The following is a 24,193-nucleotide window of genomic DNA, read 5'->3' on the forward strand; positions in this document are numbered from 1 at the left end:
TCCACAGTAGCCTTAGCTTCAGGCAGGCTGTCAGACCACTCATCTTCTATTAACCTCTGGGTCCCCTGATGTAGTCATAGTATCACAACTGTGAGTGACACTGGGGTCAGACATCCTCCAGGACTGTGCCATTGCTTGTTTCAGGTATGGGAGAAGCAAACCACTTAGGTGTAGGACCTGTTGCCAGTATTGACACTTTTCCCCTTGGGGATTCTCCCACTAGTGCTGTGTATGATAAAAAGAGACAGAAGACCCTCCATTTGGTGGAGCAGCAGTCTCTGACTTGTTTCTCACCTGAGATTGTGGCTATGGATAGATACATGGAGCAGTCAGTGAGTTACAGGGTACATACCTGGGTTATAGTAATACCAGCGGTTCCACTCCTGGTCAGTCTGTTAAGGATACTCCTTTTGAAGGGGATCCTGTCTCTGAGGACTCTGACCTGCCTGTGTCAGTTCAGTCGGTTTCCTTTGATGATGAACAGACACAGGGACCCAAATAGCTGTTTTCTTTTTCCTCCTTTGATCGCTGTGTTTGGGGGATGTCTTCTAGAAAGACTGTAGTTCTTTTGTGTTCTTCAAGGCTTTGTCTAAGAGTGTAAGAATTTTAAGGTTTGCTTGGCCCCACCTGGCCTCTATGCCCTTTTGTCTGGGAACCCTCCTTCAGTGTCCCCAGTGACGTTTGCTAATAAGAAGTTATGTAGGATCCATTTCAGATATGGAGAAAGCCTGTAATAGATCTGTTTGCCTCTTTTGAAGCAAACAGCTGGAAAAATTCTGTTCCAGACATCCTTGCAACCATGCTTGGAGAACAGACACATTCTTGTTCCCTAGGATGGGAATATTCCTGTATGCATTTCCACCCTTTCCACTGATTCACAAGGTACTTCTGAAAGTTCAAAGAGAAATGCCAAAGATCACTCTCACATTGAAAATAATAACATGATCATTCCAGGTGACTTCACTTTTAATTTCCTTGGCCCTCGTTCATCTGACCTGGGTACTTTTCTAACAGACATAGGTTTCCAACTCATAAAAGAACCAACAAGACCTAACCTCAGGTCCTCCAAACACTCCACATTTTGCCTGATTATTACAAACATAAACTCTATCGCCACCATAAACATTCTGCCGCCATCACTAAGTGACCACTTCCCAATTATCTTTACAGTTGTCAACCATCCTATAAAACTACCCCCAATATTAAAGGCCTTCAGAAACCAGAGTAGCACAAATATAGACAAACTCAGAACCTTTCTCACAGCCCATAACTGGAACCATATACTGTCCTTACATGACTGATACAGAAGCTGTAAGCCTAACCAACCTTCTATTCCAGACGCAAGACAAATTCTTCCAACTTATCCATAGGCTTTATAAACCCACTAAAATTGAATGGCTATTCACTGAACTCAAATGTCATTTAACTCTTTGGTATAAAGAACAGCAAAAATGGAAACACACCCCCACAGCTGGCAAATGCACCTCTTTATAGTCCTGTGTAACCTAGCAAAGAAGTCCATTAAAAGGCATAAAAGAAATCTCCAAACAAGGAAACAAATTATCTTCTTACAGTCCCCCAACGTTTGGAAAGAGGTTAACCTACTTACAGGAAGAAAATCTTTTAATCATACCCTGTCTACAAACACCATTCAGTGGGGAACAGCAAAACCTTCTCCAGAGGATTTCCTTAAAGAATTTAGTAATCTCCCATCAATAAACTCTGCACCTCCCACAGATCATGGATTGCTCACCCCGTCACCACTCATCTCCCTCTTCCACTTCAGATGCATATGTCCCAAAGTCATCTCTGTTCTACTTCAAAATATTTTCACTGAAACCCCTCCTAGCTCAGACAACATAAACTCCTGATTCATATATCACTGCAGAGTGCATCTATGTCTTCCTGTCACTTATATATATAATCTATGTCTTGTATAAAACATCATGCTACAGATTTGGAAAACTGTTCTAATTAAACCCTAATTAACCCCCCTCCCAAAGCAAACCATCCCAAAAGATACCTCTCCCTTCCATCCAATACCCATCCTCCCAGTTCTGGGCAAACTTCTTGAAAAGGCAGTCTACACCTGATTCTTTCTGTATATCCAGGAATACCACCTGCTGTCTTCCAAACAACATGGATTCTGGCCTGGATGAAGTACTATGACAGCACTTTGGTCCTTAACTGATGACATCCTGCTAAACTCTGATAGTGGCCTCCTTATAGGTGCCCTATTTATAGACCTAGCAAAGGCATTTAACCTCACTGACCACTATCTTCTTCAAAACAAACTAACTGAAAGTATCATCAGTCCGGACGCTACTCTGTGGATTTATAACTTCCTCACTGACAGCCACTTCAGACTTAAAACAGGATCCTCCCAATCAGAATCTGCACCTATTACCAAATGTGTGCCACAATGATCCATTCTTGTCCCCTCCTCTCCTCCATATTCATTAGCAAATTCCACTGTGTCCTCCCCATCTCCCATTTATCCTCTATGCTGACGACATGGTAATTTACCAATCAGGTCACTCTCGCACCAACATTCAATGACAACACCAGTTAGGCTTATATGAGCTCCACCAAAGGCTCATAAACGATAGACCACTACTCAACCCCGCCAATACCAAAACTATGCCTTTTGGAACTCCACAGAAAATCCATCAAGCACCTAACTCTTTTAACTATCTATGACCTACACAGCCATGCCATAGAGACACCCCCACCTTCAAATACTGAGGACTATGGCTTGAGCAGTCATGAAACTTGCACTTCTAGTCAGGCAAAGTTAGAGCCAAAATAAACTTCCTCCTCTTCTGGGTCAAAACGATCTCCCCTTTTCTATCCCAACCAGCCAGAGCAGCCATTAGCAAAGGAGTTCTCCTTTCTCAACTGGAATATGGGCTACCAATTTATGCTTCTGTCTCAAAGAAAGACAGTGCCACGCACCAGACTATCACTAACACCACAGGCCAGTTTATTACAATCTCACCTTTCTGTGAATATCACTGCATCACCCTAGAAAAAGTCAAATGGCTATCCATAAAACAAAGATCTTACTTGCTTTTAAGATCCCAATTCTACAAACTACTCATCTCCACACATCTTCTGCCCTTGCAGCTAGACTTCATGAAAAAAAAACTCATACAAACTGAGACACTTCTCTTAAGCCACACCAACTCTCATTAGCCCTAGAACCACGCTCCACAGCACTGCACTTGCTTTTTCCTCTCAGACACCAACTGATTGGTAAGCTCTCCACATTAACATTAAGGAAATTCAAATTCAGAATGCAACTCAAAAAGTAATTCTTTATCCAAGCCAAATGTGCCTGCTTCAACATAGGACATATTAACTAACCCACCTCCTTTTCAAGTCTCTTCTTTCTCAAGATTCACCGAAGATAAGAAACTGATGTGTGTGTGTGTGTGTGTGTGTGTGTACATACATACACACATATACATTATATATTTGTGTGTGTGTCTATATATATCTTGTACATTACACTCTGCTAGATTGTACATTGCACTGTGCTTATGCATTTCTGTACTTTTTGTTTGTGAAATGTTTTATATTTCATCCGGGCTGAACTTGAAATTGGTCAATATTAATCAGTGCACTATTCCGGTAAACAAATAAATATAAATTAATTAATTGATTAATTAATTGTGGTGATCTGCAATTGGCCCAGGCAATCTTGGTTCTTTCTGTTTACAGTATTGGTAAAGGGGAATTATTACAGACTTCCTCACATGCTTGACCTGCTCACACAGTCTCAGGAGCAACTGGTGCACTCCAAATTAGAGAAACTTCTGATGACTGCCTGGATGATTCTAGCTTGGTTCCATTTAGGTACTTTATTCTTGAGGATGTGCAGCAGGTGGTAAAGGAAGTCAGAAAATCTACCATTAGAAAATCTTATGACTACAAACTGATGAGGTTTTCTAAATGGTACCTAAATAGAAACAGGGGTCCATTGTTGTTAATATCCCTCTGATCTTGAAATACTGGTGGGAGCTGCTTCAGGATGGCTTAGTATATGCATCCATTCAGGTGCATTTAGTGGCCATGTCTGCTTGTCTGCTGCTTCTTTTTTTTAATAAAACAGTTCATGAAAGGCATACTGCATATGAGACCCCCCTCACAAGCAAATTCCTCCTTTCTGGAATTTCAACTATGCCATTGAAAAATTGACCTTACCACCTTTTGAATCAGTACAATTTGCTTATTGTTCTGACATTTGTAAGGTGAGTTTCTGAGCTGCAAGCTCTCACGGTAGCACAACCTTACCTGATTTTCCACAGGGTTAGGGTTGTATTATGCAATTATGTTTTTTCAGACTGAAACTGGATTCATTCTCCACTTTCTATCAGTCTTTTCATCTCTCTGTGTTCTTTCCAAAACCTAAAAATAAGGGATAGGCATTACTTTATTCTTTGGATATGCCGAGGCAGCTGAGTTGCTACCTTGACACGAACAAAGCCCTTAAGGAAGGCTGAAAGGCTTTTTATTTCTTTTTCTGGGGCAAAGAAAGTTCAACCTGTCTGTAAGCAATTTACTGTATGTGGGCTGTTCTCTGGTGTTATTTTTTTTGTTACATCCACCATGGCAAGGCAAATCCAGGCAAGGTAAAGACACTTTTCACTAGGGCCTTTTCCTCTTCAGTGAGATTTTGGAAAGGAGTGGACTCTAGAAGTATTCTAAATGCAGCAACTTGGTATTACGTCTTTACCTTCACAAGGCAATAGGAACTTGATGCTTTCTAGATCCAGTTCTGGCTTTGTGAGGACCATTCTCCAGGCGCACTTGGACTGTTATCCTTCCTCCTTCCAGATTGGGTAAGCTTGGGAATTGATCTATATGCCAGTAAGGAAGTGTGTTTGTTGAAGTTGTGCAAGTTCCACTTACCTCCAACATAGATGTTTATAGAACACACTCCTTTACTGGCAGTACCCTCCCACCTTTCCCCTTTTGTTGGGTGTATAGATTTGGTTGCTGAAACTGATGTTGTGTTTGTTCAGCAGCCTTTTTTGTTGCATGTGTATGTTGTTCGATATGGAGCAATAGCTGTTCTCAAAGCTTGTGTTCTCATCTGCTCTTTTGCTGGACCCTAGAAAACTGAAAGAGTCCCATCTTTAAGTGTGACTGGCTGTCCTGGTCCTGTCAAGTGATTGGTCCTTCTCACTCATAGACAGGAGGTGGGAAGGGTTCTGACCTTGGACAGATGGCCAGAGGGTAGGGTTGCCACCTTTCATTGTGGTGAAAACCAGATTTAGGCCATGCCCTCTTCTGCATCATATAACCTCACCCATTTCTAACCCATTTTGTTACATCACCATCATGTCATCTGAGGGGAGCACCCTCTTCTTCCATTCATGATGCCTTTTTTCTGAGGATTTACTATGCTTTCATTCATGATGCCTTTTTTCTGCGGATTTACTATGTTTTTTTTTTTTTTTTTACAAAAAACATAGTAAATTCATAGATTTAACAAACTTCGATGGTCCGTTTCTTTTTCTGAAACAGAATACTGGAATTTGTACAGTGCTTTCCGGATTACCAGACAAGCAGTTTGATTTCCAGACAGTCCAGAAAAAAAACAGATAGGTGGCAATGCTACCAGAGGGAAGACACTAATACCCTATGCCAGCAAGGCAGTATGACGTATGATCATCTACTGTTACAGTTAAGTGGAAATTATACAACGGTGCTATTTTAAATTCTCCTTTGGACACAGATTTAGTTTTTGGTCCCTCTGCTGCAGTTTATTAAAAAAGTGTGAAGAGATGGGGTATGGCCAAGATGGCGGAGAGCAGCAACTGGTGAAAGCTCTGTGACTGATATATTTTCTGTCATAGAAAAGTTTATCAAAAATCAAAAATTGAGTATACTTGTTAGCGAATTTGAGTCATCAATAGCCAGAGAAAAACTTTATAGCTTCAAGTTCTCAAAAGCTATAATTTACCACTCAGAATTTCAACTGCTTGGTTAAAACAGATCAGACTTCAACATGAGCCACTCTGGAAATGGTACTCAAGATTCTTGTGTTATAAAAGACATCCAGTCAATAATATCTAGTATATGGGATGTATTACTTAAAACAGACAAACTGGATACTAAAATAGAAAGTTTCAAAGAAGAGAGCAGAAAGAAAATGGAACATTTAGAGATTCTTAAGAAACAGTAAAGTGCACAAATAAGCAACACGGAAGAAACTTTGGATGATTATGAATGGAGAATAACTGAAGGTGAGTCTCAGACAAAATTTATTTTAAAACAAAATAACTGGGGCTCACAGATAACGATGATTTAGAAAATAGACTGAGATGAAATGACATTAGAATTTACTGTATACCCGAAAACTATGAGGGAGACAATATAATAAGCTTCTTAACAGCACATCTACATAGAAATCTACCTGAAATGTAATCTTTTGGAATTGAAAGGGCACATAGATCCATGAGAGAACCTTTGAAGAAGGAAAACTCACCACCACATTTAATTATATTTAAGTTTATGTCTAGCTTACAAAAAGATCAAATATTAAAAGCAGCAAGGTCTAGCCCTACCTACTAAAACAGCTGAACATGTAGTCAGATTTGACAGTGATTATTCCAGTAAAGTTAAAGAAAATTCCTGTTTACTACTGATCAATGAACCTAAAAAGATTAATATTAAAGCTACTTTGGTGTTTCTTGCAAAGATTAAATTATTTCTTTCTGAAGGAGATCTGAATTCCTGGAAAACTCTTTCTAAAACTAAAAAGCTTAAAAATGAGTTACTTTTAATCTCTGAGTGCAGGACTTTGCTGTCTGGAACAATACATTTGCCCTTTAAGTACAAGGTTTGTACTGGATTTTAAGCTTCAAACATATGTAAGCATGTATTTATATTTTAAGCTAAAATATTTTTTCATGATGAGGAACATAAATGGTCAATTTTACTATTTTACTGTATTTACTGTGAAAGACATAATATATTTCAATTAACTAATCTTATAAGTGTATTTCTAAATGTTAAACAAATGCTTCCTGTCAGAGAATGTCATTAAATTACAAGCAATAGAAATGGTAACTTTAAGACTACATATGTTAAGAATTTTATTTTATTTGTTTAAAAGTATGTGCATTGCTGGGTTAACTGAATGTCAGATCTACATAATATGCTAATTACAAATGTTAAAGTGCTGGGGATTTTGTTTTCTTTGTTCCTGTATAACACATTCCTTTTATAGGTCATTTGTAAAGCAAGTAACACTTAAAGCTTGAGAACAAAAGGATGGTCTGATGATGTCAATTTTCATTCATCCCTCAACTAATGAGATTGGATCTGATCCTTGGATCTGACTCGGATGTTTTACTAGCTTGTGGCCGCCAACCAACTCTCAAGCTCCTTCCCCTACCCATAATGCACCATCCCTAATATCCCTAAGATCTCGTTTGCCACTTTACATTTTAGACTTGGTCACCTTCAGCTCTTGAGTCTTCTGTGAAAGATAAGTCAGTTTTTCATATTTCTTTTTTAAACGTTTCTTTAAATAATTATTTATTTTAATCTTTAATCTTTTTTTCATTTTAAGTAATTTCTTCCATGCTCTTTCTTACACCGAGTGTAAAACCTTTCTACCATCATAGTTGCTCTGTTTCCTTCCCTTTACCCTTTTTTTACACCTCTATATTTACCATTGCTGGCATTTTTCCCTTTCATTTTTCTTTTCCTTTCTGCCAATCAAAAAAAAAAGAGTTTACTTTAATTCTTCTCTCTGTTCACTATCTGATAACTGCCTATCTGAGAATATCCGAGAAAGGTCCTGCAGGTTTTAAAAAATATGACACGTGTGGGCACAAGTTGCCTTTGTCTGATGATAACAATTGTTGTTTGCACCAGAACACTTACAACAGGACTACAGTATTTGTTGAGAGTTCAACCCCCTTGCTTTAGCAGACAGAAAAAATAAGCTGATTTTAAAGGGATTACCACCATCTTCTTTTTCGGAGGCCATTGCTGGGGTTCAGTCTCCCAAACATAAATCTAAAGACCCATAAAAAAGGTCTAGATCCTTGGATTCTCCAGCCTCTACCTCTTTTGAATCAAGAAGAAATAAAAACTGGATCCAAAGCTACTTCCAATCTAACCAAACATATTTCGGATCCTACATCTTCAGATCAGAAGCCCTTACCAACGACTCCCTATTCACCAAGCCTGAATCCGGTTCCTTCCATGGGCCCTCTCCCTTTTTAGAGAGGCACTCAAAATTGCTGTCCCTGGTATCCTCTCATTCCTCTAGGATTCTCACGGAAGCAGATGTGGAGAGGATACTGAGGAAATGTTTGACAGAGCAAATTCAGAAGGGAGTTCTCTCGGTTCGTACCCCTTTGGGTCAGGAAGTCCATCCGTCTACAACTCCCCAATAACAGCTTCTTCTCTAATTCAATCTGTGGTTTTAGAGCCCTCAGATCCAAGCCTTCCAGGTCTGTCTGGTTCGGATTGGAAGAGAACATTTTCTTCAGATCTGACTATTGCTCTGAGTGTACCGGCTCTGATAACCTTGGAGCCAGATGACTCTCAGAGCTGTAGCTTCCCTTTTGGATCTGGGAAGGTGGAGTTGACTTTGAGGTTTTCGGAGCCATCTCTTCCTCTTGGAGTTTCAGCACTGGACAGCTTGGCTCTGACTTCCACCTCGGATGGACTGCTCTTGTGGCAGAGGGAGGTAACTTGCTATCTTGGCTATGTTGGCATCCTTCTCCCTGCCTTTGAGGTAGTGAAAAGAGTGTTCTCTCCTCTGTCAGGTCAGATGTGTCCTCCCGACTCAGATCCACTCTCTACTTCTCAGATGACTTTGCACCATGATCCTCAGCATTCTTTCCCACAGGGACAACCAGACCAAAGCTTCCAGTCTACCCCAACAGGGTATTTTGATGTCTTCTGATACTTCTCTGGACCACCCCATCAAGGAAGTCCCTTGGAAGAGAAGATGCAAAAGGAGACATTTGGTGTCTCCTCAGGAGTCAGTCACTTAGGATATTGATTTTGATGAAGGGGAGGGGTCCCCAAAATCACCACCAGATGACGTCTTATTTGGAGACATTCTTGAGCTCCTAAAGCAAAGAGGTGGCTGGTCTTCCCAAGACCCTTCTCCTGAGGAATCAGTATTTCTGGTGGCATTTGGTACTAGCCCATCTACCTCCTGGGTTATACCACCCGATAAACTTATTGATTTAATCTCCAAGTGGGCATGGAAGGAACCTGATACAACTGAGCCAATCCCCAAGAGACCAGACAGGATTCTGGTTCCACCAGTAGGCTGGGAATATTGGAGTAAAGGGGTTCCAGTAGATGCCATGGTTGTGGCAGCGGCTACAAAAAGGAACTCACTGGAGTTCCACTGTCCAGCTTCCTAATAGAGAGTCAGGGGCAATACATACATTTGGGAAGAGTGTTTGTTCATGCTTCAGCGACTTTTATACTTAGATTGCTGAACTATTTCGCACATTTTACTAGGCTACAAAGAGATTTGATTAAAGAGTTATCCAAATCTTTTTCTGGAATCAGAACTGCTGAGGCTGAATCATCATTAGTCTCTCAGTTGGCTACCCTACAGGCTATATCCAGTTCGTCCATGAGACTTATCTCACATGCTGCAGATAGCACCTCAAGGACTGTGGGTTCAGGCATTTCCAGCAGGAGGCATGCCTGGGTGTGCTTATGTGACTTGGAGGAGCCCTTCAAGTCATCGTTTGTCAATTCTCCCTTTGATGGCACTTTTTTATTTGGCTCCAAGGTAAACAACACACACTCCAGGTGTGAGAGAGATGAAAAGTCCCTCTTTGCAGTGAGCGTGCATTTTTTGACCCCTCAAAGGACCTTTTCCAAGAATCAAATGTGAGGTTGAAAAATGTGGTTTAGAAAATCTCAAAGTCTGTTCCAGGACAGACATGGAGTTAGCTCCCCCAGAGGTAGAGGGGGAGTGATAACGGAAGATGACGTCTCCGTGGTAGAGGAGGTCCACAAAACTAGGAGGCTAGAGATTCCTTTTCAGACAGACCCTTTCAGCACTCCTGAATAGAGGCCTGAGTGCCTATCTCTTGAGGGAGTCGGGGGCCACTTATCTCTACACCAGAATGCCTGGCTTAGTATAAAAAAAGACAGGTGGTTGCAGAGAATTATTTGCAGATGTTATATAATTCTCTTTTCCCTACCTCCTCCGTTATCCAGAAAAATTCCTGATGTTCTACCCAGAGGAAAGCAGCAGCACTAGAAATCTAAAAGCTGCTAGAAAATAGAGTAATCCAAGAGGTCCTACCAGATCAGATAGAATCCAGAACTTACTCAAGATTCTATTTAGTGCCAAGAAAACAAGAGACTGAAGACCAATTTTGGATCACAGTGTATTGAACAAGTTGGATCGACACACAAAGTTCTGGATGGTCACGGTTCAGTCCATTCTGCCCTTTTTGGGCAAGGATGACTGGATGTGCTCGACAGTACACATTCTGAAGATCTGTCACATAAAGATGAACAGATGATCCAGAAGGTACTTAAGCTTCTGGCTGGGAGCCAGTCATTACCAGTTCAGAACACTGCACTTTGACTTCATCACAGCCCCAGGGTGTTTGCCAAATGCATGGCAGTGGTTTGGAGCTCACTTGAGACTGCAGAGATTCTGGGTGTTTCCATATTTAAATGACTGGCTCATTACTGACCAGACCAGACATCGATTGATAGAAGCTTGGGATCAGGTGTTACAGACCTGTTCACATCTGAGAGTAACCATAAATTACAACAATTCTCATCTGCAACCAACCCAGACATTAGAATTCATTGTAGCAGTGTTCAACACAGTGTCTATAGTAGCTTCTCTTCCTCTATCAAGAGTGCAAACAATCAGGACACTGGTCAGGAAAATAATATGTAGTACCAGAATTTCAGCCCAATTTATTCTGCAAGCCCTAGGATCAATATCAACAGCAATAATTGTTGTCCCTTTTGCAAGATTCCACATGAGAATTTTTCAATGGATGCTAGTAATGCAATGGTCAATGCTTTCTCAGCCCATGTCTGTGAAGATAAGAACAACCTACTGTAGGTATGCAAGCAATACCCTTCCTAGTGGATGCAGTCAGATCAGCTGTTACAAGGTTGTCCTTTCATCCGACCTCAGTCCAAGGCCATATGGACCACAGACTCTTCCCAGACTGGGTGGGGGAAGCACTTCCTAGGAAAAATGGTCCAAGGCATTTGGTCTCCTGTACAGGCCAACCTACACATCAATGCTCTGGAGATGACAGCCATGCTCTTAGCACTGTAAGCATTCCAGGGCGCTCTTCCTCTTGGACAGTTGCAGTCCAAACAGACATGTTGGTAGTCTAGTACATCAACAAGCAAGGGGGAACCAGATCTTGTCCCCTGTAACACAAAGCCCTCAGAGTGTGACAATGGGAGATATATTCCACCTGCTTTGTAATAGCAGTGCATATTCCGGGGAAGTCCAATATGATAGCAGACAAACAGAGCGGATCCATTTTACTACCTCATGAGTGGTCTCTCAACGACAAAGTGATGGAAATGATTTTCAGTCAGTGGGGTCAGACTTGCTGCAATCTTTTTGTATCTCCCATAAACAAGTGCAACAGCTCATTTGCTCTGATCCTCCCACCGAGGAATCACTGAGGGATGCCCTGCTCCATGATTGGCCCCCAGTCTTCTGTATGCTTATCCTCCAACCCACTTAATTCCCAAATTCCTTCAGAAAGCATCTTCAATGAAGAGAAAAGTCATCCTCATTGCACCTTATTGGCCTTAGCAGATTTGGTTCCCCTTCCTTTGGCCTCATCTACTATACCCACCTTGGAATCTGGATCCAATTCCAGACCTTCTGTCTCACCCGACAGGCATCGTTCACCCAGATATATCAAATCTCAAAGAGAGTGGTTTGTCAATTCCTTTAATAGCCAAGCAACCAATGCTTTTCCCCCTATTCATTCCATACTTTTATCTTTTCATAAACCTTCTACCAGGAAACTCTACAGGAGTAAATGGAGAAAGTTTGTTTATTGGCAGAACAGAATCAGACACACTCCTTCTCAGCTCCAATTCATTCTGTTCTAGAATTTTTAATGAGGGTGCTAAGTTCATCAACTATTAAAATGCAACCCGCAGCAATCTCTAACTTTCATGTGGGATTTCAAAATTCTTCCCTGGCTTCCTCTAAACTGTGCAAAGCATTTTTGAAAGGTACTCTTCTGCTAAGACCCCAGTATAATGACCCCCATGCCACCACAGGATTTAAATTTGGTACTGCAAGCCTTGACAGACTCTTCCTTTGAATCTGCAGATAAATTTGATCTTAAATTTTTGACCTGGAAAACTATCCTGCTACTAGCATTTATATCTTCTAGAGGAATTTCAGAACTTCAAGCCTTATCTTCTACGCCCCCATATTTGATTTTTCATAAGGCTAGGGTCACGTTACATACTAATGCTTCCTTCCTAAGGTGGTGTCAGAATCCAACATTAACCAGTCCATTAACTTGCCAGTATTTTTCCCACAATATACAAATAAAGGGGAATATATGCTGCACTTACTTGATGTTCATAGACAATTATGTTTCTACCTAGACAAAACAAAAGAGATTAGAAAGACAAACAAGTTATTTGTTTCCTTTAACATAATAAATTGGGCAAATTGGTTACAAAGGTAATTCTAGCTAGATGGCTGGCAAATTGAATCTCCTTTATCTATAACAAATTGAATCTCCCCTTACCAAAAAGTACAGTTTTGTACCTACCATAAATGTAGATGTCCGATAGGTATGCATCTGCAGTCATAACATATGGGTTGTCCTGCCTCAGGCAGCCCTTCGGTCGGCCGGATTCCAAAGTCTGGGTCTGGCCTCGGCTGATGTCGCACTTTCCCCGACGTCAGAGCGTCTGGGGTACAAAAGCATCAGCCGACACCATTTTCCTCAGTTTTTCTTGCCCCAGATGCCAGGTGCCCTCTAGGAAGGCTAAATTTGGATAAATGCAGAAAAATTCCAAACATTTGCAAATTATGTACATGTATAAACAAACAAATACACCATAATAGATTCCCCCAGCTAGCTAAAAGAGGGGTAAGCACCCTAGGACTACCACAGAGGGGAAGGAGGGAGGGTAATCCTGACTGCAGATGCATACCTATCGGACATCTACATTTATGGTAGGTACAAAACTGTAATATGTCCTTCAAGGATGCATCTGCAGTCATAACATATGGGTAGAATACCATAGCCAATCTGGGGGAGGAGGTACTAAGAAAAGGATGGTGTAGTTAAGATCCCCTGCAGGACTGCAGTTGCAAACCCTGCTCTGGATCCGGAGTATAAAGGTAGATTGTAATGCTTGGCAAATGTATGCACGGAGCTCCAAGTAGCAGCTTCTAAAATGTCCTTGGTAGCCACAGCCCCCCCCCCCCCCCGGTAGGAAGGCTGTAGTGGTGGCCGTGGCCCTTGTGGAGTGAGGCCTGATATTTTCAGGCACTGTCTTTCCATGAAAGGAGTAGCAAAAGCGAAGGCAATTTCCTATCCATTTTGAAATTGTCTGTTTGGAAATTGCTCTTCCTTGCACCCCAGTTGCATATGCTACAAACAGTTGGTCAGTTTTTCTGCTAGTTTTTGTTCTGTCCAAGTAGTAGCGTAGTTGTCTGTGTATATCCAGGGTGTGCAAAAGTTTTTCCCCTCTATTCTGTGGATTAGGGAAGAACGTAGGCAAGTGAATAGCTTGGTTCAAGGATACCCTAGATACCACCTTTGGCATAAAAGTAGGATTGGTTCTTAGTGACACTCTGTCCTGGTGGAAAATAAGAAAAGGCTGCACTGCCATTAATGCTTGCAACTCAGAAACTCTTCTTGCTGAAGTGATTGCCAGAAGGAATGCAGTTTTCCAAGATAGAAACTGTAGATCCGCTGATGCTGCTGGTTCAAAAGGAGGTAGTGTCAGTTTCTCCAGCAGAAAGTTGAGATCCCAGGCAGGTAGAGGGGGTCTTCTTGGAGGTTTAATATTTTTGGTCCCTCTCAGAAATTGTCTGAGGAGAGGGTGTGAGAAGATAGGTGGATCCACATTGTATTCTGCTGAAATTGCTGAAGCATGAATCTTAATGGAAGAGTAGGACAGGCCATTGTGGAACAATTCTGCTAAGTATTCTAGGGTATGTGTCAGGTTTGCCACTGTGACATCTGTGCCCTTTGATGTGCTCCAAATGAGAAATCTCTTCCATTTAGCCGAGTATGTCTTCCTTGTGGAGGGCCTGCGAGCCTCCAGGATAATGTCCTTCACACTCTGAGATAAAATAGCTTGATTGGGGTTTAAGGAATTTTCCAGGCAGTTAGCTGCAATGTTTTCAAGTTGGGATGCAGGGTCTTGTAATTGTTCTGCGTCAGAAGAAGAGGCCATAGGGGTAGAGGCCATGATTTTGCCTGAGACATGCTTCTCAATAATGGATACCAGTGTTGTCTTGGCCAGTCCAGAGCTATTAGTATCACTTTTGGCTGTTCCTCCCTGATCTTCAGTAGAACCTTGTACATCAATGGGAGAGGTGGGAAGGCATATACTGTTAGGGCATTCCAGCTGAAAGAGAGAGAGTCCACCCTCCAAGCTTGTGGGTGGTATGTCCTTGAGCAGAATGTCTTCAGTTGGTGGTTGAGTGGGGAGGTGAACAGATCTATCTCCGGCATTCTCCATGTCTTTGTTATGAGTTTGAAGATGTCTGGATGCAGCATCCATTCGTGTGCATCCATGATAGTTCTGCTTAAGCTGTCTGCTAGTGTATTTTCTTTTCCTGGTACAAATTGGGCCTGCAGCTGGATATTGAGATTCAGGCATAGATTCCACAGATTCATAGCCATCCGGCATAGCGGGTAGGAATGTGTGCCTCCTTGTTTGTTTATGTACCACATGACTGTTGTGTGGTCTGTCCTTATTAACAGATGTCCTTGTTGGAGGAAGGGTCTGAATGCCTCGATTGCATGCCTCACTGCCAGCATTTCCTTTTGGTTTATGTGCATGCTTAGCTGCCCTTGAGGCCATAGGCCTTGGATACATTTGTCCTCCATGTGTGCTCCCCATCCTCGGTCTGAAGCGTCCGTGGTGATGGTCTGCCTTGTTTTTGGTCTGTTGAAATGCAACCCTCTGTTGGACTGGCAGGCCTGAGCCCACCACAGGAATTCCTCTTGAAGGTATGGAATGATTGGTATCATGGTTTCTAAACTGTGACTGTGTTGAGACCATACACTCCTTAGGTACCATTGTAATTTCCTCATATGCAGCCTGGCATGTGGGATTAAAATTATGCAGGATGCCATGTAACCCAGGGCCTGCAGGACTTTCCTTGCAGTAAGCTGAGTTTGTCTTGACAGATTCATGAAGTAGTCTGGAAGTTGTTTTTGTTTTTCTTCTGTGAGAAAAACCATCTGGGTGATTGTGTCCAGATCTGCACCCAGAAAGGTTATCCTTTGGGATGGTACTAGTCTTGACTTTTGAATGTTGACTGTGTATCCCAAGGTCTGTAGCAGGTGTATGGCATAGGCCAAGTCCTTTAACAATTTTTTCTTGTTGTCCGCTTGTATTAGGCAGTCGTCCAGGTAAGGATAAATTTGAATTCCCTGAAGTCTGCAATGTGCAATTACTGATGCCAGGCATTTCGTGAATACTCTGGGCGCAGTAGATAAGCCAAAGGGCAATGCTGAGAATTGATAATGCTCTGATCCTGCAAGAAATCTGAGGTGTCTTCTGCAATTTGGTCGGATAGGGACGTGCAGGTATGCCTCCTTGAGATCTAGAGTCACCAGCCAAGACTCCTTGCCCAACATGGGAAGAAGTTGCTGTAGGGTCAACATTTTGAATTTTGGCACAATGAGATAGGTGTTCAGTGCGGACAGGTCGAGAATAGGCCTCCATTGATTTTCTTTTCTTGGTACAAGGAATAGTCTGGAGTAAAATCCTTGGCCTTGTTCTGAACGTGGTACCTTTTCTATGGCTTTCATCTGAAGTCTTAAAGCCTCTGCCTTCTGATTTGGTGAAAGGTTTGGCATTCCGCTTCTTTTTGGCAAAGTGTGGAAGTGAAACCTGTATCCTTTGTCTATTATTTGCAATGTCCATGTATCCTTTGTAATGCAATGCCAGTTTTTTGAGAATAAAGCCAGCTTTCCGCCCAAGGGTGCTTCCAGTTGATCCCTGGTAAGCGGAATCAGAGTCAAGTCATTGGGTCTGTCCTGTAGTAGTGGTTGTAGTTGTAGCAGTTGCACTACTGCTCTGGTTGGCAGACTGCCACTGACGGCCTCTGTAGGAGCCCTTTGATTGACCTCTGCCTCTAGGGCGCCTGTTCCTGCCTCTCTGGGCTCTGGTAGAGTCTGGAAAGGACCAAGTCTTTGTAGGCCAGTTTCTGCTGAACCTCGGTGGTTGAACTTGCAGGAAATCTTTAACTGTTTGCACAGATTTTGCTTTTTCTTCAACCTTTTTTAGAATCTCCTGTGCAGGGGAGCCAAATAAGTGTTGTTTCTCCATTGGAGCATCGAGGAGTTTAGCTTTGACATGGTCTGGCAAAGATTGCTCCTTCAGCCAGGCATGCCTACGAGTAACTGCCCCAGTCATAGCTGATCTAAATGAAGCCTCCAGTGCATCATAGCCACATTTTAAAAAAATGATTACTAACCTGTTGTGAGTTATGTACCAAATCCTGAAGGGATTTACAGTCTAAGGGTTCAGGAGAAGAAAGTTTCTTACTCAGTTGATCTAACAAAAACTCTTGGTACTGTATCATATGGAATTGACAGTTTAATGCCCTGGCAGAAAGAGTTGCAGATGTATACACCTTTTTTCCCCATCTCTCTAAAGCTCTAGATTCTCTTTCAGAGGGAAGGGGATTTTTGGCAGTAGCGGCTGCAACCCCTTTAGGGCTCTGAGAAATAGTTTCTGGATCTGCAGCATGGGCTTTATACAGATGGAAATGAGAATCCAGGACCCTGTAATATCTGTCAGGTTTGGCAGGGGCCGGAGGAAGAGAATCAGGGGCTGTACTGACATCATTGTACACATCATCAATTACATTTAGAACAGGAGGTATAGCTAAGGGCCTATGCTGAGGCAAATGCAAAAAGGTCCTTAATCTTTTTCTAGAATCAGAGAAATCCTGACCTTGCCATTGAAAGTGCTCTCTCATGGAGTGTAAAGTCTCCCCAAAGGAAAATTCTTCAGGAGGGGAGGCCGAAGGGATAGATTCCTCTGCATCTGAATCCTCATAAGGCGAGTAAGCCCCTTCCTGGTGGTCTGACAAGTCAGATCCATCTGTGGAGTAATCTGAGGAGTGAGGTTCAGAGGGTTCAGTCCTGGGCCTTTTGTCTGGAGAAGGTTGAGAGGCCCTGTCTGGGTGAGGTTGTGAACTCCTGATTAAGGAGATAAGGTCCTCAGCAAGGCTGAGGATCTGTGAACTAGAGGAAGGCCTCTGGGATGTAGATTTGGCAGGCAAAGCTTTTGAAAGTTTGGCAGCTTTAGCCCTGGAAAAGGCCTTTATAGAGATAGAAGCTTGGGGGCCTAGCTGCCCCACGTGCAGGGGTAGAAATGTCCAAAGGTATGGTGTCGGACAATTCCTGAACACTAGCTTCGGTAGGGAGTTCTGAAGCTGACTCAGCCAGGGCCTCTCGGGCCTCGGTGGTCGGAAGTATGGTTTCGGTTGAAGGAAATGCCGTGGACTCGGTTTCGGCCGAAATCGAGACACTCGCGGTAGGCCTAGCCGTGCTTTCAGTGTCGGTCCTTTTCCTTGCGTTTTTTGACCATATGCGAAGTCGGAGTCTCCGACGGCATTTTATAAGCAAAAGCGGCTCCAAAAAATTCCTCTGCAAACTCCGACCGACGTCTAAGAGTTTGTCGGTTGAAGGAGGCACAGGCTAAACAGGCTGATACGTCGTGGTCTGGGCCTAAGCAAGGAAGGCAGTAAGAATGGAAATCCTTATGAGGTATTTGTTTCCCACAAGTTAAACAATTATTTACTTTGTCTGACATCGGCTGAGGCAAGAAAGAGTCCCCAACGGGGTACTTAGCTTTTTTCAAAGTCTTCGGTAGCTGAAATCTCTGGATCTGACCAACCGTCACTTGCGAACAGCTTCTGCTTCGGGCACCGCGCGGCAAGAAAGACTGAGGAAAATGGCGTCGGCTGATGCTTTTGTACCCCAGACGCTCTGACGTTGGGGAAAGTGCGACATCAGCCGAGGCCAGACCCAGACTTTGGAATCCGGCCGACCGAAGGGCTGCCTGAGGCAGGACAACCCATATGTTATGACTGCAGATGCATCCTTGAAGGACATCCATTAAAGGCACATTCAACCACATCTATGGCAACTTCTGCTGTATTCCAGTCTACAGCTTCTGTGGACGAGATATATGCAGCTGCAGCTTGGTCAAATCCTCATACCTTTACCACTCATTACAAACTAGATTTGGTCCTAATGGGAAAAAAAAGAAGTTATGTCTTACCATAACATTCCATCTGTGTTGTAGATCTTTGTTCATTCTTTACAAATAGGACATCGATTCCATCCTCGGAACTGATATGGCCATTTCCAAGCTCGCACCAGCCAAAAACTCTCAGCTAAAACCTACCCATAATGCCCCTCTCCCAGTTACTCCAGATCGAGTTTGCCCGCCCTTAGATAATAGATGTAATAATAGAAAAAATAGTAGGAGGCTCTGTCTGAGCAAATACCCTTGCCAGGAGTTCCTAAAGTCCACCAGGAGTCCAGGAAGGAGGGTGGGAAGTAAAGAATGAATAAATATCTAAAACACAGATGGAACGTTATGGTAAGATATAACTTCTTTATCTGATGATGTAAATATTTGTTCATTCATTACAAATAGGACCGAGTCCCTAGCTACTTGAGTCCTGGGTGGAAGGATATTCCATAGAGGCTCTGGAATGAAATGCTATAGAAGTAGCCATAAATCTGGTAGAATGAGCCTTTATTCTGGAAGCTTATTCTCTTGGTATATAAAGGTAATGACGTTTCTAAGCCAAGAGGATAAAGTCACCTTGGAAACAGGTTTACCCAGTCTGGGTCCTGCAAAGGCCACAAACAACTGATCTGTTTTCCTGAAAGATTTAGTCCTGTACAAATAACAACTAAGCTGCTGATGCACATCAAGGGTGTGCAAAAGGTACTCCCATCTGTTAGAATGCTGAGGAAAGAAGACCGGCAGGTTAATAGATTGGTTAATGGAAAAGCCAGAAATTACCTTGGGCAAGAAAGAAGGGTCAGTACGAAGGGACACCCTATCCGTGTGGAAGATCAAGTAAGGACTCTTGATACTCAAGGCCTGCAGCTCATATACTCTTCTTGCTGAGGTAAGTGCTACTAGAAGTAAGGTTTTCCATTAAAAAAATTTCAAATCAAATGGCTCGAAAGGAGAACCTGAGAGAGACTGAAGTACCAAAGTCAAGTCCCAGGGTTCTAAGGGAGGCTTGACCAGAGGTTGAACATGTAATACTCCTTTCAAAAAGGTCTTGCATAGGCAGTTTGACATAATTGAATAATTATCAAGACCATTATGAAAATTGGCGATGGCTGCTAAATGTACAGTGATCGTCGAAGTTGAGGCTCCTGCGTGTAAAAGAGTAGTCAGGTATTGTAGGATCTTTTGAATAGGCATAGAGAAAGAGTCTAAGTTCTGATCTTTAGCCCAAATAGAGAACCTAGTCCATTTACTAGAATAAACTTTCCAAGTGGAAGGTTTGTGTGAAGCCAGAAGAATTTCACAAACAGGAGCAAGGCAGCCTAGCAATCATTGGAAGAGGAGGAACCAAGCTGTGAGCTTGAGACTGTGCAGGTTCGGATGAATCAGTCCCTGAGGATGAGATAACAGATCTTGGGAATGATCCAGGATCCACGGGCTGTGAATCAGATGAGGCCATAGAAATGGGAACCAGACTTGACGGGGCCAGTAGGGGGCAATGAAGATAATTTTGCTTCTCAACCTCTGAGCTTTCTGGGGAAATTTTGGAATGAGGGGAAACGGGGGAAAGGCATACAGAAGACCCGGTGGCCAATCGAGCATTAGAGTGTCCCTCGGTGGTTCCCCCTAAGGTGGGATCAGGGCAACGTAGCTTCTGCATTTGTAGTTTAGGGGGGAAGCAAACAGGTCACAGCAAGGCTTGCCCCAGTGTTGGAAGATCTGTTCCGCTGTTACAGGGTTGAGGGACCACTCATGAGGCATCAAGATGTTCCTGCTCAGATTGTCCGCAATAAGGTTGGAAATCCCAGGAATGTATGTTGCTATAAGGAAGTGGTTGGAAACTATCACTCAGTGCCAAATCCTCATGGCTTCCCGACATGGAACGCTTGCAATGCTAAGAGAACTGCCCTCAGTTCCAGGACATTTATGTGCAAATTGGCCTCCATGGGGGACCAGGTGCCTTGGACAGTCTTTCCCTGGAAATGCCCCCCCCCCACCCTAACAAGGAAGCGTCCATGGTCACTGTGGCCGTGGGCTGGGGAAGACAGAACGGTCAACACCAAATATTTGTTTGTGGCTTCATCCACCATAACATTTCTTCCTTGCAATGGTTTGTAAGACGTATCATGTTGTCGAGTGGGTGAGTTAGCAACGACCACTGTGTGGAAAGGAGACACTGTAGGATTCTCATGTACAATCTTGCCAGTGCTACTAACGTAATGGCAGCCGCCATGGAGCCTAAGAGACATGCTAGTACATAGGTCTGAGGAAGAAGGTCTTAGATGTGGTGTCTTATTTTCGAAAGCCTGTGAGGGGGGAGAGAAGCTTGACAGGATGGTGTGTAGAAGACCGCTCCAAAAAATTCCAGTGTCTTCGTTGGGGACATTTAAGATTTGTCCTTGTTGATTGTAATCCCCAAGCGGAGAGCGAGACCTTGAGTGTAAGAGTGGCAGCAGATTAGGATATTCCTGGTCAGAGCGGTAAGGAGCCGATCATCTAGATAGGGAAACACCTGAAATCATTGTAGTCAAAGATGAGCTACCACAACTGCCATATATTTGGTGAACACTCGAGGGGCTGTCGAGAGACTGAATGGCAGTGCCCTGAACTGGTAGTGATTGGCTCCCAGCCAGAAGCAGAGAAACCTCCCAGAGCGGTGATCCATCTTTATTGGGTAGTATGTGTCCTGGAGCTCTATAGAGCATATTTAGTTGTCCCTTCCTAGGAAGTGAAGAATGGACTGTAACGTGACCATTTGGAATTTTTGAGGTTTGCTAAATTTGTTCAATAAGCTGAGATCCAGGATTGGTCACCTGTCCCCTGTCATTTTTGGCACTAAAAGGAAACTCGAGTAAAACCCGGATCCTGTCTGGTCTGGTGTGACTGGTTGGATGACTCTTTTTCTTAGCAGCTTTTCTATTTCTAAGGCTGCTAATTCCCCCTGATTGGGTGGTACATCAGGGATTCATTTGATGGGTCTGGGAGTTAAATTGAATGGTATTTGGTGGCCTCTGGATATTATTCTCTGGACCCAAACATTGGTAGTAATAAGATGCCAGGCTGGTAGATGCAGAGAAAAACGACCCCCGACTGCTTCCAGAGGAAAGCAATCGGGCCACTACTCAGGAGCGCTGGTAGGGTCTACCGGAGAAAGAATCTCTAGCGCCCTGGTTACGTGGACCCCCTCTACCCCGAAAGGAGAGTCTTCCATATGAGTTGCCCCCTCTGTCCCGGGGGGATTGTTCACCATAAGTGTCATGAAAAGGTCCTTGGGATTTCTTGAACCACATATTTTTTCCTCCCTTCTGGTTCCTGGAGTAGGACCTCTGGGGGTTGGAAATGCATATGCCCACAGCAGACAAGATCTTTCCGTCTTTCTCACTATGTGCAAGTGTGTCTCGTACTTTGGGTCCAAAAAGTGCAGATTCCTCAACAGGTGCATTGACAAAGGAAGATTTAAAGGGGTCTGCGAAGTCACACAACCGCATCCAAGCATTACGTCTCATGACAACGCCTGATGTGGTAGCTCAAGCTGCCCCCTCGGTGGAGTGAGATATGAAACGCATCGAGGAGTTTGAGATGGATTCAAGGGTAGCTAGCTGCAAGGCAATAGTATCACGCACCTCATCAGGCAGTGCCCCCACCAAAGAGGAATACATTTCGGAAATTAGGTCTCTTTGGAGACGAGTAAAGTGTGCCAGATAGTTCAGCGACCAAATGGCGAAGGTCGCTGAAGCATAGGTCCGTGTCCCTAGTCTGTCAATGGTCCAGGACACTCTGTTTGGAGGATGGACGGTGGAACTATCTTCTGCCAGTTCCCTCTTGGTGGCTGCTGCCACGACCATACAATTAATGTCAACTGCTTAGACCAGTGGGGCTGGTCTTCAGGTGTAGATAATATTTTGTCTGGCCTCTGAGGGACAGGTTCTACGTTGTCCGGGGCCTTCCAGGCACGCTGCACTATGAGTTTAACAAGGTCATCTGCTGGTGGAGTCACCCAGGAAGTAGATGGCAGGGCACAGAAGTCCTGCAGGAACAATGATTCCTGAAAAGAAGGGTTAGAGGACTTCCAGTCTCCCCAATGCTTGAGGATTTCAAGAATGTCTCCGAATGAGACGTCATCTGAGGGAGACCGTGGGGACCCTTCCCCCTCATCACAATCAGTGTCTTCGGTGATAGATTCCTCTGGTGAATCAAGGTGCTTCCTCTTGCACCGTTTCTTCCGGGGTGGCTTCCCAGTGGGATCTTCTGAGGAGGACTCTGGAGAAGGGATTTCCTTCAAAGAAGGTTCTTGTGACTCCCGTGCCAGGGGTCCCAAAATAGAGGGTTGGGAGAGATGCATGCTAGGGGAGGATTATGATACTGATGTCATTGGTGCTGACTGCGAGTCCACTTCCTGTACAGCAGGCCCACCTGAGGAGAGATGTGTGTCCGGAACCAGGAGGGACAACCTCAGAACCGGGGTCACACCTCGCCCTGAGGAGCCCACCTCCAGGTGAGGAGCTCTGAGAGAACTAGAATCTGTCAGAGCTGTGGACATAGATGGCACCAGCGAGAAAATAGGCACCGGGCTAGGTACCAAGGTATGGTCCAAGCACTGCTCCAAGAGAGCATCGGTTCCACCGGAGCCAATACAGCAAGAGTGGATGATGCCAACAGGAAAAATACTGCTGTCTGAACCGAGACAGTATACTGGAGTGGACATCAGTACCAAGATCTCCGGGATCTGGACAGAGGCCGGAGGATGAACAGAGAAAGAAGTAGTAAAGGATTCTGAGCCAAGGGGGATGGAATGTTTAGCTGGAATGGGCAACCCCCAAGCTGCCAGAAGCTAGTCGACAACCCGCACTAGATCTAATTCAGAAAAACTCCTAATGGATCTAAAGAGGGCTGCTGAAGGAGAATCATGTCTTTCTAGAAAGAGGCTAAACCTCTGCCCCAAAAAAGGGTCGTAAGTTGGAGAGTATCTTGTCCTTGGCAGGTATTCCAGTTTTGGAGCCGATGGAGCTGAAAAAACTGTCGGCACCGTGGCCGGGGATGGTGCCGAAGCAGGTACAGTCATTGGAGCCGATAGCGGATCCAAGGACGGCACTTAAGTCAGTGGTGCCGAGGTCAGAACCGAAATAGGAGTGAATATCATGGACGGCACCAAGGGAGAAGACACAGAGCCTGGTGCCGAAGAGGTCTGCGCTGAGGGTGCCACTGAAGCACATAGTTGACTCGGTTCTGTAACTGATGGAGATGCAGGAACCGAGTGACTTCATTTTTCCTTATGTTTTTTGGTCTTTGGAGGGGGTGAGACCTCCGACCCAGAAAGAGCCTCTGAAAAAGGTGTCTTGAGTAAACCTTTTAAGATAAGTTTATTTTTATGTTCTGCTAGCGTACAATTACTAAAACTAGCACAAACGTCACAATCAGCTTTAATATTATCCACGCCCAAACAGTAGACACAACGAGCATGTATATCCGAGTTAGGCATCTTACGTCCACACTTGTCACACTGTTTAAACCCCAACTAAGCTTTGTCGGAGAAAATAACCGAGATAGGATTTAAAAAATACCACAAGTGGTAAGCAAGGGCCTGTCAAAGGCAGAAGAGAGGGACAGTACCAAAAATGGTAAAATTTAAATTACCAAGGGAAAGGGTAGGGAATAGAACTAGGTAATAGGTGACAGTGAGAAAAGGCTAACTTGACTAAGAGGTAAACAA

At 43.6% G+C, this 24,193-nt stretch overlaps 1 protein-coding gene across 1 annotated transcript in view; it reads right to left on the reverse strand.

The window, feature by feature from the left end:
• The window catches only part of PKD1 (polycystin 1, transient receptor potential channel interacting), a 2,476,043-nt gene that overhangs the window by 244,504 nt on the left and 2,207,346 nt on the right, over positions 1-24,193 (reverse strand). The gene's annotated exons all lie outside the window — the stretch shown is intronic.

The sequence above is a fragment of the Protopterus annectens genome, chromosome 12.part0, assembly GCF_019279795.1.
Source record: "Protopterus annectens isolate FY-2018-M chromosome 12.part0, PAN1.0, whole genome shotgun sequence".
Classification (NCBI taxonomy): Eukaryota; Metazoa; Chordata; order Ceratodontiformes; family Protopteridae; genus Protopterus; species Protopterus annectens.